The sequence below is a fragment of the Lactuca sativa genome, chromosome 8, assembly GCF_002870075.4.
Source record: "Lactuca sativa cultivar Salinas chromosome 8, Lsat_Salinas_v11, whole genome shotgun sequence".
Taxonomy (NCBI): domain Eukaryota; kingdom Viridiplantae; phylum Streptophyta; class Magnoliopsida; order Asterales; family Asteraceae; genus Lactuca; species Lactuca sativa.
The window spans coordinates 40,150,387-40,164,311 of NC_056630.2; the positions used below are offsets into that span (position 1 = coordinate 40,150,387).

General features: G+C 32.6%; 1 non-coding gene across 1 annotated transcript; it reads right to left on the minus strand.

The window, feature by feature from the left end:
* Positions 1–3,755: 3,755 nt before the first annotated feature.
* On the minus strand, positions 3,756–3,856 carry LOC111914326 (U6 spliceosomal RNA). Its single transcript, XR_002857768.1, has one exon. It is a non-coding gene; the product is annotated as a U6 spliceosomal RNA (small nuclear RNA).
* Between the last annotated feature and the right edge of the window lie 10,069 nt (positions 3,857–13,925).

Genomic DNA, 13,925 nt, shown 5'->3' on the forward strand with positions numbered 1-13,925 from the left:
TATGTATCAACCCCATGTAACAGCAAATAGTTATTTCAGGTCCATATCAACCCCGAGTCCATAATGACTCCGGGCCCGGATTAGCTCCATGCATATATCATACAATTACATCAGTAATAGTCACATAGTTGCATACATTCTACACATACAAATCAGTGGGTCGTCCTTGGTGCATTCGACCCACTAGTATGGTAAGAAGACTCACCTCTAACTGGAGATAACTGAATCTCACACTCGAGCTACTACTATTATGGCTCCTCATACTAATTAAACCCAGATACAACCCTAATTAAGAAGCAAGGTTTTAACCCATAATCAATGGTCTAAAACCTATTTAGTCTTACCAACCATTTTGCCCTTCCCATGCATGAGCAAAAAAGCAAGGCCCAAAACCCCTAACGCCCTAAGGACTAAAATGGCCCAAGTGAGTTTTCTGGGAGTGTACTGTGTGTACTAATTTCTACGTCCAACATACAACTTCAACTTGGAGGGCTTACAAAGCTGCAACTTAGAACGCCCAGCGTACTCAGGGTTATGCCCCACGTACCCTTCAGACGTCAAAATTGTCTTTTAAGGTTTAATACCTTAAGAATTAACGTTCAAACCTCATATCTAAACCTATTTAACGTATAACGTCATAACGTTGTAACATTTATGCCTTTGCATGGCAAAAGGAAGCTCAAAACAAAAACCTTAACTTATATTACCAACTAAAACTCCATAACTCTTGCATGGAAGAAACCTAAGGACCAAGCTAGCATTTTTATGACATTAAACACTCTAAAATGCTTAAAAGGACAACTTAAATGGTCTGGAATGGACAATACTCATGAGACGAAGGTTTTTGGGACAAAAAGGTCATAACTTGCAGCCTAACAAGATCTAGAAAGGAAAGCATCAAGATTTGAACTTTATACATCCTGAAGATGCACAAAGATGAGAAGAATCTGGATCCAAAAGCTTGAGAACAACACCACAACTTCAAAGGTCTTCCTTCACCACCAAGAACACCAAAATGTCACTCAAAAGCTTCAAAACTCACAAACAACAATTAAGGTATCGAGATAAGGGTTGAGAGGAGTGGAGACTGGTTTTAATGAGGTCTAATGGGAGTTAATGACCTGAAATAGGGGTCACACCATGAATTTAGGGTTTTAGGACAAACTCAAGTACACCCGATGTACCCACATGTATGCTTTGCGTACTCGCCTCAATCCGCGATCCATTAAAAAGGCTTATGCCTGGCGTACATGTACGCCCAGCGTAAGGGCCTGATTTACAAAAAATTTAAACTTTTGGGTTGAAAATGAAAAATAATTGGAACGGGTGTTACAGCTCGAGCTCGGCTCGTTTGTTAGGCTTGCTTAAATGACCCTAAGATCGGCTCGACTAATAGTCAAATATCAAGCTCATTTGTATTTTTAAGCTCTCTAAAAAGCTCGTTTATCATTATTTGATATGTAATATTTTATTATTAACTATAAATTAATATAGAAAATTAAAATTAAAAATTATATTTTATAAATATGCATCGGATCGTTTAGGCTCGCGAGCCTAATTGAGCTCGGACTCCAGCTCGTTTAATAAATGAGCCTGAAACTAAGCTTGAGCTTGACTCGACTCGTTTAATTCGAGTTAAAGCCGAATTTTGAACATTAGTTCACCAGTAGCTGACTTTGTTTACACCTCTATTAGTAGTGAAACATTCCATGAATAAAAAGAATAAAGTTTTATGGACATAAGTAATACATTAAAAAAATTAGTTTTTTTTTTAACTTCAAATCTTTTATGTATTTTGTAAAACTTTAATTAATAAACAACTTTTTTTTACAGACTTCAATCCTTTAGTCCATCTATATTTCTATAGATGTGATATGAGACTAGAGATATTTGGGGGGTATTTGGCAAGGAGCGTTTGTGAGAGTTTGGGAGCTTCTGACTTTTAGCGTTTGACAAAACATTCGGTTTTGAACAAAAAACTTTGTTTGACACTACAAACTTTTAACGTATACTTAAAACAAAAAGATCAAATTCTAAAAGCTATCTCACGTAGTGTTTAACAAAATGCTACACGCTACCTGCTACCAACTATTTTTTTCAGACGCACTTCTTAACAACATCTAACGGTATGAAAGAAAATATAAAAAAGTATTTAATTTCTCTTTTTCAAAGTTAAGAGCATACGGTACGGGACTATATCGCCGTGGACTCGTGGAGGTGCCTATGCATAACACCACAAATACCGTCCATGCTTCTCGTTTTGGTGTTGCTCGTTGCTTCTCGTCGCCGGCATAACTCCCCGTAATGTCATACTCTTTCTTTCTTTCTCTTTTTTTTTTTTTTTTTTTTTTTTTTTTCTTTTTACTTTTTTTCTTCATCTCAACAAATTAGAATTCATGACGAGTTGTTCGTGATATGGCAACATTATGTATGAGTATGGATGTGGCCCATACGGAATGCTATAAGGAAAACAAGTAATGTGGTGGTTATTAATATTAAATGGGGATTTAACCAAACAAGGTTTCATACTATTAATGACAAATAACATTTTTAGGTGACGTCACATTTAACAATTTCTTTCAATATCTATGGACCCTACACACTTATTTATTCGTTCAAGATATAGTTTTTACATATAATCATAATATCAAAGTTATAATATTTTATTTGACCTTTTTTGTTGTACAGTTTTGATAAAAATCATTCAATATTTTTTTAAATAAAGCTAAAAGTAAAATCATTTTCTAAAAGTTGTGAGAACATAATTCAGTATTGAACTTATTTTGAATATGTTAGTCACCTCTTTTTAATGGAATAAGTTTATTTAAGGGATAATGACTTAGGAGGGTAATAAGGTTTTCGATTTGTCCGTATTAGGTCACTAAAGTTTTTTTATGCGTATTAGACCAATATGGTTGTTATTACCGTTTAAAAATAGTCATTTTCACTGGTTTTAAACGGTAAATAGGACTATTTCTAAACGATAATAACAACCATATTGGTCTAATACGCACAAAAAAACCTTAGTGATCTAATACGAACAAACCGGAAACCTAATTACCCTCCTAAGTCATTAACCCTAATTATTTAGAAAACATGCTTACTAATCAATGTGACTGACTTGTTTGATTGAAAATAGTTACTTCCATTTAAACTTATCTCATAACCCTTCCGGAACTTCTAAGTCCAAAAACTCATATGATTGATGATATTCATTACATAAATATGCAACATTTTATCAATAACTTTTTTTGTCATTTAAATTTTTACATGAACACATCCATATGTACAAATACAATCTCACTTTGATACCTCCCATCAATGTCTACATTTGATAATGAATGGAAATATAAAACCAACAGGGACTTGCAGAGGATGCCTATTATCAATTATTTTATAAAAAACAAAACCACAACATGAACTAAGAAACCGAAGTTGCAAAATTATCAAAAATCAACACATAAACAAACACATACAAACTATATACAACACATAAACGGAAGTTTATAAAGCATGAAACTTAATGACAGGAAAAGTAAAAAACTTAAAGGAGACTTTATAAAAAAGAAATATCACCCTTACTTGCCACAAATGGTTGAAGACATCAACAAGAAGATCAATCTGACCATGGAATCTACATGTTGTTTGATCATGACTTCAGTAGATGAACTACTGAAACGTAAGAATTGCAATTGAACTCTATTAGCATTTGAAAATGGAATTAGGGTTCCAGAGAAGACGACGAAGGGTTTAAAAAAAATTTGGACCATTTCTCGATTTGTGTGTCATCCTTGCGCAGAGGTCATGCTAATCTTCTCTGTATCGTTCCAATTTTATCGGATGTCCCCAAAGGGACGACCATAGATGAAGAGCTTCGCCATATAGAGGAGTAGCAGGTTATATGGGATGACGCGAGTTCTAAACGAACTGGTTTACTGTTGATGGTCATATATTCTCAATGTCTTTAAATTTAGGGTAAATGACTTAAGAGGGTAATTAGGTTTCCAGTTTGTTTGTATTAGGTCACTAAGGTTTTTTTTTTTGTACGTATTAGACCAATATGGTTGTTATTATCGTTTACAAATAATCATTTTTACCAGTTAAAACCATTAAAATGACTATTTCTAAATAGTAATAACAACCATATTGGTCTAATATACACAAAAAAAAGTTAGTGACCTAATACGAACAAATTGAAAACCTAATTACCCTCCTAAGTCATTATCCCTTTATTTAAAATAAAACTTAAGTTTTGATACACGTATTTTTAATAAATAAATAAAAAAGCCAAGGATAAAAATGAAAATATTACGTACTGACAGGGGAGTGAAATGAAATTTACACAAAAGTAGAGGCAAGTTTCAAGGGAATGGCTTGTCGGCTGTCGCCCCTTCGCAGTTCCCACCATCATCAGTTATACGGTACCCATTGGTTTTCCTTTTTGCTTTTCGAGAAATTGACTTTAAGGTGATTAATTTTTTATTTTGTTTCATTAAATATTTTTGTTTTTTACTAACGAATTTTTTGAAAATGGTCAAATATTATCATTATAATGATGGGTTGTACTAGGGATGAGTATTAGAACCGCCGGAACCGGAACCGGAATTGATAACAAGGTCCGGTTACCGGTTCTTCATTTTTATGAAAAATCAGTGCCATTTTTAAAAACCGGAACCGGTTTGACATTGTTTTCGTTTTTTAAAATACGCATAACTCACTTATATAAAGTTAGAATTATTTGATTTTTTCTCCAACATGGAGTTTGTAGTTCATTTTTTATTGTACAAACTTATGTTTTGGTTAGATACTGAATCAGACACATGCCCCGAAAGAAAGAATATCGATGTTGCGTTTTTTCTATTTCAACATTTTTTGTTTTTTTGAATCTGTCATATTTTTTTAAATGATCATAACTCATTCATATGACGTCGGAATTACTTAATTTTTTTCCAGCAATTTGATGTTTGTAGTTTATTTTAGACTATAAAAACACATATTTTGGTTAGAAATTGAATTATTTATAAACCTCAAAAGACAACATATCAATATTGCGTATTTTCTGTTTCGGCATTTGTTTTTTGAAATTTGTGCCGCTTTTAAAATGTGCATAACTCACTCATATGAAATCAATATTACTTGATTCTTTTTTCATCATGTAATTTAGTGTTTGTACTTCAATTTAGAATGTAAAAAGTCATAATTTGGTTAAATATTGAATCATTTATAAGTCCCGGAAGATAACATATCATCTATAATGTTTTAAACCGGTTCTATTTTGAAAAATAACCGAAAAACCGGGACCGGAATCGGAACCGGCGGTCCGGTTCCCGGTTCTTATAATATACGAAAATCGGTTCCGGTTTCGAACCGGTCCGATTCTAAAGCTCATCCCTAGGTTGTAGCAGGTTATATCCGATCATAATAGTTATATGTGAACACTTCAAAAAACTTCATCACCTATATGTATACAAAAAAAATAGTTATCCATTTGTAAACAAACCGAAAAATTAATTGTCATGATAACTCATTTTTTTTATTTTAAATTACCATCTAATTTTGATTTGATATATAAAATTTAACTTAAACGGTAAATATTTTTAAACCACACTATTTAGATAAATATCTTTTTAAAATACACTACTTTGGTAAAAATAAAATAAATATAAAAATTTAAATTTACTAAAGACTAAAAGTATGAGAAATAAATACCAATAACATGAAGAAAAACACCACCTTCAATGAAGTTTGCTCCATATATAAAATGAGAACAAGAGAACACTAATTTTATGTTATTATTATACTATAAATTATATATATATATATATATATATATATATATATATATATATATATATATATATATATATATATATATATATATATATATTAGTTGTAAAACCCGTATGTTATACGGGTTGGATAAAACAAAAAAAATTAGATATGAAGGTTTAAATAAAAATTTATATAAATTTGAAATTTAAAATTTATATTTAAAAGGAAACATATTCAATAGTATATGAGTTGTAATATTGTAACTTAATGATTATTTTCAAATATGACAATTATTAATTAAGATGTAAATATGACGTGTTAATTAAAAAAATAAACAATGAGAAAATGACACATGGAAAAAACATTTATTTAAAAATACCAAAAAATGACAAGTGTTCAACTTAATGAAAAAGTGACATGTGGCAAAATTATTTTCATTTATTAGGAAGGATATATTTGAAATTATGCTACCAAATACGACTCCAAACATGTTGCAACCAATTTAAATGCTCATAAATGGTCATAAATATTGCTTTAATGAAGTTTAACTGAATTTATTAATATCACAAACATTATGATCTGACTACCTTAATAAAACTGCAAATTGACTTATCAGGTTAATTACCTTTTCGTTTTGTTCATATTTGGGTAACTTTTTTTTGTACGCATCTAAATAACGACCTTGTTGTAAGTGTTTACATATGATCATTATGACCAAATGTATCTGCTACCGTCGCTCATAATGGTCATATGTGAACACTTCTAAAAAGTTCGTTACCTAGATGTGTATCAAAAAAAATTATCTAGATGTGAACAAACCAAAAAATTAATTATATATGATTTTTGATATCTTTATATAATCTAAATAAATCAAAAGGCAATATAACATTTTCTAATATTATTATCGAGGATTTTTCAAAACTAAATAAATAACAAAGTTATATATAAGTCTTTTTGATACATTTTCTTTTTCATAACTCACTGGATTTTTCAAAATTACATATGATTATTTTATTTTTATACATTAAATTATGTTTATTGTCAATTTACTTCACTCAATTGAATTTGTTTTTGACAATGATATTTCTGTAATTTAATGTATAGTTAGTTACTTTTTTTCTTGATGGCTTCAAATAGTTAGCTTGAGTTGTAAGCTATATATATTAGTTCTTTGTACAAATCCGTAGTTGGTTAATCAATGGAAGATTTTAAATTCTCTCATTAATGTGTTCATTTTTTTCATAGAAATCAACATGGTATTGGATTGATTTGATCCTCACCTTCCGCAATTTCAAATTCAATTTCAATCGCCTTCTTCATTTTCAGTTCATCTTCTTCTTTAATTCTTCATGCCTGATTCAGACGTAAATTCACCCTAATTCAACTATCATTTCTCTGTTAAATCCATATTATCTTGGATCGTTTGGTAATCCAAGCTTTGTTCTTATCACCAGTGTCTTCAATGGTGTTGGATTCAATGCATGGAAACATGCAATGATCATTGCATTATCTGCCAAGAATGAATTGGGGTTCGTAGATGGTTCGATCGCGCAACCTGCTATTACTTCCTCTGAATATCCTAGATGGTATCGAGTCAACTGAATGGTGATAAGCTAGTTATTGAATTCACTCTATAAGATTATTGCAGATAGTGTGCTTTTTCTTCAATCTACATCACAAATCTGGACTGAATTGAATCAACATTGTGAACAATCAAGTGGTGCATTGATTTACCAAATTTAGTAGCAACTTTACTCTACTTTGCAAGGTTCAGATGATTTCTCTACTTACTACACTAAACTCATGAAGATCTAGGATGAATTACGATTTGTTCAGGATTTACCTGTTTGTTCTTGTACTACTGCAACTGCTCTTAACAAGTTTCTTGATGATCAGAAACTAATTCAATTTCTCATGGGACTCAATGATTGTTATAAAATCATTCGAGGTCAAATTCTCATGATGAAACCCCTACATTCTCTCTCCATTGCTTATGCTATTATTATCAAGAAGAACAAGTTAATTTTGTCCCAATTTTGAACATTGATGCTATTGCCATGAAAGTTTCTCATAATTAATCTTTTGCTTCATCAAATAAATCTCTTACATGCAAACATTACAAGAAATCAGGCTACACGAAGTCTCAATGTTACAAACTTGTTGGCTTCCCTTTTAGTTTCAAGTTCACCAAAGGAAAGAAAGATGAATCACAATATGTTATGTAGAATGTTCAAAGTGTCTCTACAACACCTACTATGAATTTTTGACTTGAGCAATATCAACAACTTCTTCAACTCTTTAATAATAGCAACATCAATAATGATTCTTCTCTTTCTCAAGTGCATTCTGCCATTTCAGAAGGAGCCTTGCATCCAGATGGTACAATTTTTTCCTTTAAACATTTTTGTGCAAATGTTTACAAATCTTCTCGTCTTCTTCATAAAACTAATTCATAGATTATAGATTATGGTGTTAATTATCACAGTTTTTCTAATTAAAGTTTCTTTGTGTCTCTTTCTAAACTAATCCAACGTCATTCTCTTGGTCTTCCTAATGGAATTAACACATATGTCAATTATATTGGTGATGTTTAGATTCATGATTCAATTGTCCTTCGTGGGGTACTTTATGTTCCTGAATTCAAATAGAACTTTCTTTCTATTCCCAAACTCACTTCTCAACTTCACACTTTCGCAATTTTCACTGATGAAAATTGTTTTCTGCAGGACCCTTCCATGAAGGATAAAATTGCTTTTGGACTTCTTGGTCATAGAATCAATGATTTGTATGTGTTTGATCATCATCAAATCAAGACTACATTAGCATATGATTACTCTGTTTTTCCTTCATCATTGTCTTGTCAAACTTCTGTATTCATTTTTACTTCTAATAATCAAACAATGTTATGGCATAATAGACTTGGCCATATTCTTGTTGCAAAAATCTATAGATTTATTTCTTGTATCTTCAAGATGTACTTATTTGAATGTTGAATCTTGTGTTGTTTGTTCAAAAGCAAAACATCGAAAATTGCCATTTCCTGTTAGTGAATCCATGTCTAAGGCATCTTTTGATTTGATTCCTGTGGATGTTTGGGGTCCGTATAAACACATGACCCATGATGGTTTTAAATATTTCATAACAATTGTTGATGACAATAGTCGACATATATGGATTCATCTGCTCTCTCATAAGCTGTGACATCCCCATTTTCACGGCCAGAAAAGACCGATTTTGTTTATGCTTTATAAAAATCAGAGTATCTCTTTTAATAAAAACGTTGTGGAATTTGTTCCCAGAAAAACATGATAATTACATTATAAATCATTTCCGAAGAAATGTATTTTGATTCATTTTAAAATATTTGGGATGTCATCGTCAATACAGAAACATAAGCATAAACAGAGCTTACATTCATTATCACTAGTGATTTATATCTCCTTAATCCCTTAGTGTAATGTAACTTCATATAGACACTTGTGATACAAATAAACTGAGTGGGTCACGTTGGAAAACCTAGTGAGTACATCGGGTTTTCAACCCATAATAATAAAATTATTATGTTTAAACATCAAACAATCAACCCAATTACCTATCCCCATTATCTTCTTAAGGATTTACCCTAAGAATCAGCTACTCCTCGTTCATTCATTCCTAAGGAAACAGCACGAAGTCCATCATTGCCAATGACACAATTGTCAAGCACAACTGCTAATAAAATCACTTAGGCGCAGCTGCCAGAATTGTGACATTCTCTATGAGGCGCTTCTACTGGTACTGTCCTTTAAACGCTACTATCATGGTTATAATGGTCTCTATTGGGCACAGCTGCCGATACTATCCTTAGAGCGCAGCTGCTAGGATGTTTATCGTAGATCTAAAACATCTACAGATTTTGGCGCAACTACCAGTGCTCATCTATAGGGTACTAGGTCCATTGCTGCCAATGTTCACCTATAGGGCACTAGGTCCATACTACTAATGTTCCTCTATTTCAGCCTTCATCCCTCATCATTCATCTACGCATGTTTTACCCAACATATTTTGTAGATATAAAATACATATACAGTTTGAATCCTTTAAAACATGTATAAAATCGTTCACCCAGCATAGACGACAAGTATCCAGACAATATGCACACATAGCACGTAATTTATATAAAATACTTCATATCTTTATGTAAGATGAAAGTAACTATGCACTCACCTTATTAGGTGGCGCCTCTGCACTCGGATAGCGCTTCGTTACTCTCAAAATAATTTTCCTTGACAAAACCTAGTATCAATATCGCTAGGGTTTAGTCAAACGTTAACCGCGACTAATTAATAGTCTAGCTATTATTACTATTATATAAGCGTTAACACAATACTTTTCACCTACTATATACAGACGAGGCCAGACATGGAACACCGGAGGGCATGATGATTTTGGCATATAAGCACTTCTGAATCCAGCAACCCAAGCGGCCCTCCAAACCGGAACCCCCGTACCGTGAGTGGTTAAAAAGATATTATATGATACTTATATAACCCATAATAATAGCCCAAATAATTATTCTAAGGACCTGATAACATTACTATAATCCGACGTCCGTTTTAAATTCATAACTTCTTCATATGACGTCCGTTTTCGTCCATCTTTTTATCGATTCGCTAATATTAACGAGATCTTCGATTCTCGTTTAGGTTGTGTCGGCTAAAAACCGCTCGATCTAATATTCGAACTTTGGGTTGTACACTGCTAAGCCGAAACTTCGAATAATGATAACTTCCTCATACGAAGTCAGGTTTGGGCGTTCTTTTTATGGACGCTCTTGGTTTAACATATTCTACGACTTACGTTTAGGTCACTAAGGCTAAAAGTCGTTCTATCGTAAATTCACTATTTACGCTTCCCGGTATCGTGTCGGTTCCGTCACGAAAGTTCGACGAGTCATAACTTCTTCCTTATAACTAGGATTTCGGCGTTCTTTATATGCACATAATCCTTGTGACATATGCTACAACTTGGTCAAGATTAATCCTCCTAAATAATCTGATGGGTTTTGAGCACTACATCATTCCTATGGTGTACATGCAAACCCTAATAGCTTTTGGATCTAGTTTGTCTAATGAACATGCAGTTGAATATCCATAGCTATAAACCCTAGATCTAACATATTATAGTCTGAATTAGGGTTTAGAGAATACCTTTGATTGTTATGTAGCAATAACAATCTATTCCTTCCTTTGATTGGCTTCAGAAAGCTTAGTGTCTCAAGTGTTGCACCTCTAATGGAGTCACAAACACCACTAAGCAACTAGATGAAGAAGAAAGAGAATGGGAACTCCAAAAAACCGTCCGGAAAACCTCTTGAAAAGATTAGCCACGTTTCTGGGTCTCAAGGGGCCTTTAAATAGGTAGGCAATTAGGGTTATCTAACAAGGAAACCAAAATTTGACTACTTAAGCCCTAAGCAGCCCATGAACCCCTTATGGAACATTCCTTGGACGAAAATCATATGGGCTTCCCATAGATTTCGTCCAACCTATATTCCAAGGTGATCCATAGCCCGATTGCAATTATCTTATAATTACAATTCCAGTCCCCTAAGTTTAATTAATCTCTTTTAGCCACAAAATTAATTCTTAAATAATTCTTGACTAATATTAATTAAACAATATGATTTCTCCTTTAATATATTATTCTCATAATATATTAATAAATCATAATTAATCCTTTCTCTCCTTAATTCATCCTACATATTGATGTGGTGAAGGCAACCCAAAAGGACCATGCTCATAATCGGGTCAAGTACATACCAAAATAGTTATGGACTTAGACACTAATCCAACAGTCTCCCACTTGGATAAGTCTAATAACTATTTTGTATAACTTCAGAACCTGATCGACAATCGTAGCTTTCAAAAGCCGTTGTCAACTCTGATCCTATTAGATAGCGCGTCTTTTAGATAAGGGATTATATATTTATCCATTCTCAAGATATCGTATAGACACGAGACATGGATTTAAATCATTCTCTCTGTCTATGTATTGTTTCCAGACATCTGATTTATGACAACTGACAACAAACTACAATTAAACACATCAACTTAGTCCAGGCTTGGCCAAGCGCTTAGGGTGTCATCACTAAATCATCGAGAGGCCCACAAATATCACTTTTATCCCATTTTGGGTAAAAGGAATGGATAAAATTTGACTCAAATGTTTGTTTGCACCTACTAATCGAATCACACACAACAATAAGTTTTATAACACCAAGTTACTGGTGCGTTTACTTATCATCAATGTGCAACCGACCAGCAAATAACAACTCACACGTCTCGGTTTCAAGAATATACAAAGTTATCGTCTCACTAATCACCCGTGATAAATCCATGAAGTGATTCAAGTGAGCGTGGGTTTAATCCAATACTTTAATCTTATTAAAGCACTCATAAACTCTGCAGCAAACTTGTGCTATGTCTAAACACTTTAGACAATCTACAGACAGATTCATGATAGTCTTCCTTCATACCTACTTCCAACGTATGACCAACTATGGAGGTTCAAATAACCCAGTTATTCTGGAAGTCAAAACATGCAAAGTGAAACACAATAATAATACTTAATCCTATATGGCCTCAAAACTTTTGAGTATAAATAAAACACCTCTTATTTAGTCACCATATTGATAACTCATTATTCATTGTATAATGTTTCAGATAATCAACTTGACACCTGAATTATAACAATAGTTGTCCCATGCACGAGGCATGCACACTATGTTTCTTATGGTCCATGCTTTGTGAAACAGATCAATTGAAAAACTTTTCCAATGATTCTCATTTCACAATTCCTAATCCTCATCGTTAGTGTAAGAATACAAAGTTCTTGCCACTACTAGAATATGTTAGATTCTAACATTTTATGCAACGATCCTTTCGTAAGGTCATAGCACAAAACTCACCAAGACTTGGCCAATGAAAATACAAGGTTCTCTATCAGAAATTGTTACAAAACAATTGTATAGATATGATGTCTCTCACTCAAAGTACATTCCTTTGAACATCCTTTTTGCATAAAATTTTCTAATCTATACATAAATTCTTAATTTCCAACTCCTAATATGGAAACATTTCCATATTTGCCATATGACAACTCATTTTAAATAGAATCTTATCTATTCATAATAATGTCGATATGGTCCATCCAATACTATACATCCAACTACTCACAAGCGACCAATCCTCAGCGAACTTTGGATCGTCCTTTGATAGTTGTTTATTTATATTAGTCAAAACTGCATTTGGAAATTTTTAGAATGGTCAAATATTATAGCATATGCAATCGATCCTATACCCGAAGCGTATGGGACACGATGCATAATGTCTCACATAAATACACGATGCTTTATCAGTCTTCTGCCATAATATTTTGTTAGCCATGTTCTCACAATTCGAATTATGAAAAGGGATGTCGTAATCATAATCGAATTTGAGAACATGCTATATGTCCTTGACTAAATATTATCAACGTTTCTCGATCTAAGCTTTTAGATTTTGAAACAAAGTATAATATTTTGTGCCTTAATTATAGCAAAACAACTTTTCAACCCCTGCAACTTTGCAAAGTGAATCTTTGTTTTTTATAATTAATATTGCTAACTTGCAATACTTAAAATAATAATCATGCTCCTATTAACACAATGATTATTTCCATACAAGCATAACACTTATGCTCCCACTAGCTTTGACATGTATTCAGAAAACACTTGAACTTCTAGAAAACAATACTTATTGAACTCCAAAGTCCATATTTCTAATATTAGATGCTTCGATAAGCCTTTATCTTAGCTTCTCAAACTCATACACCTTTCCTTAGATAGCTCACATGTGTGTCTAAAGAAATTCAGAACTTATGTTACTAAGTCCCAAATGTTCAGACCAATTGCCAAATCTCACAATTCGAATTATGAAAAGGGATGCCGTAATCATAATCGAATTTGAGAATACAATTTTCACAATTGCAATCTTCTTAAAATCTCTCTTAGTGAAAGCATTTCCTCACAATCATTTTCATGAATGAGAGAAACCTTATGACACTTAGATTTTAAAGTGTATGTGTTACTATCCATCTGAATTTGTCATAGCAACAATCATATGACAATGTTT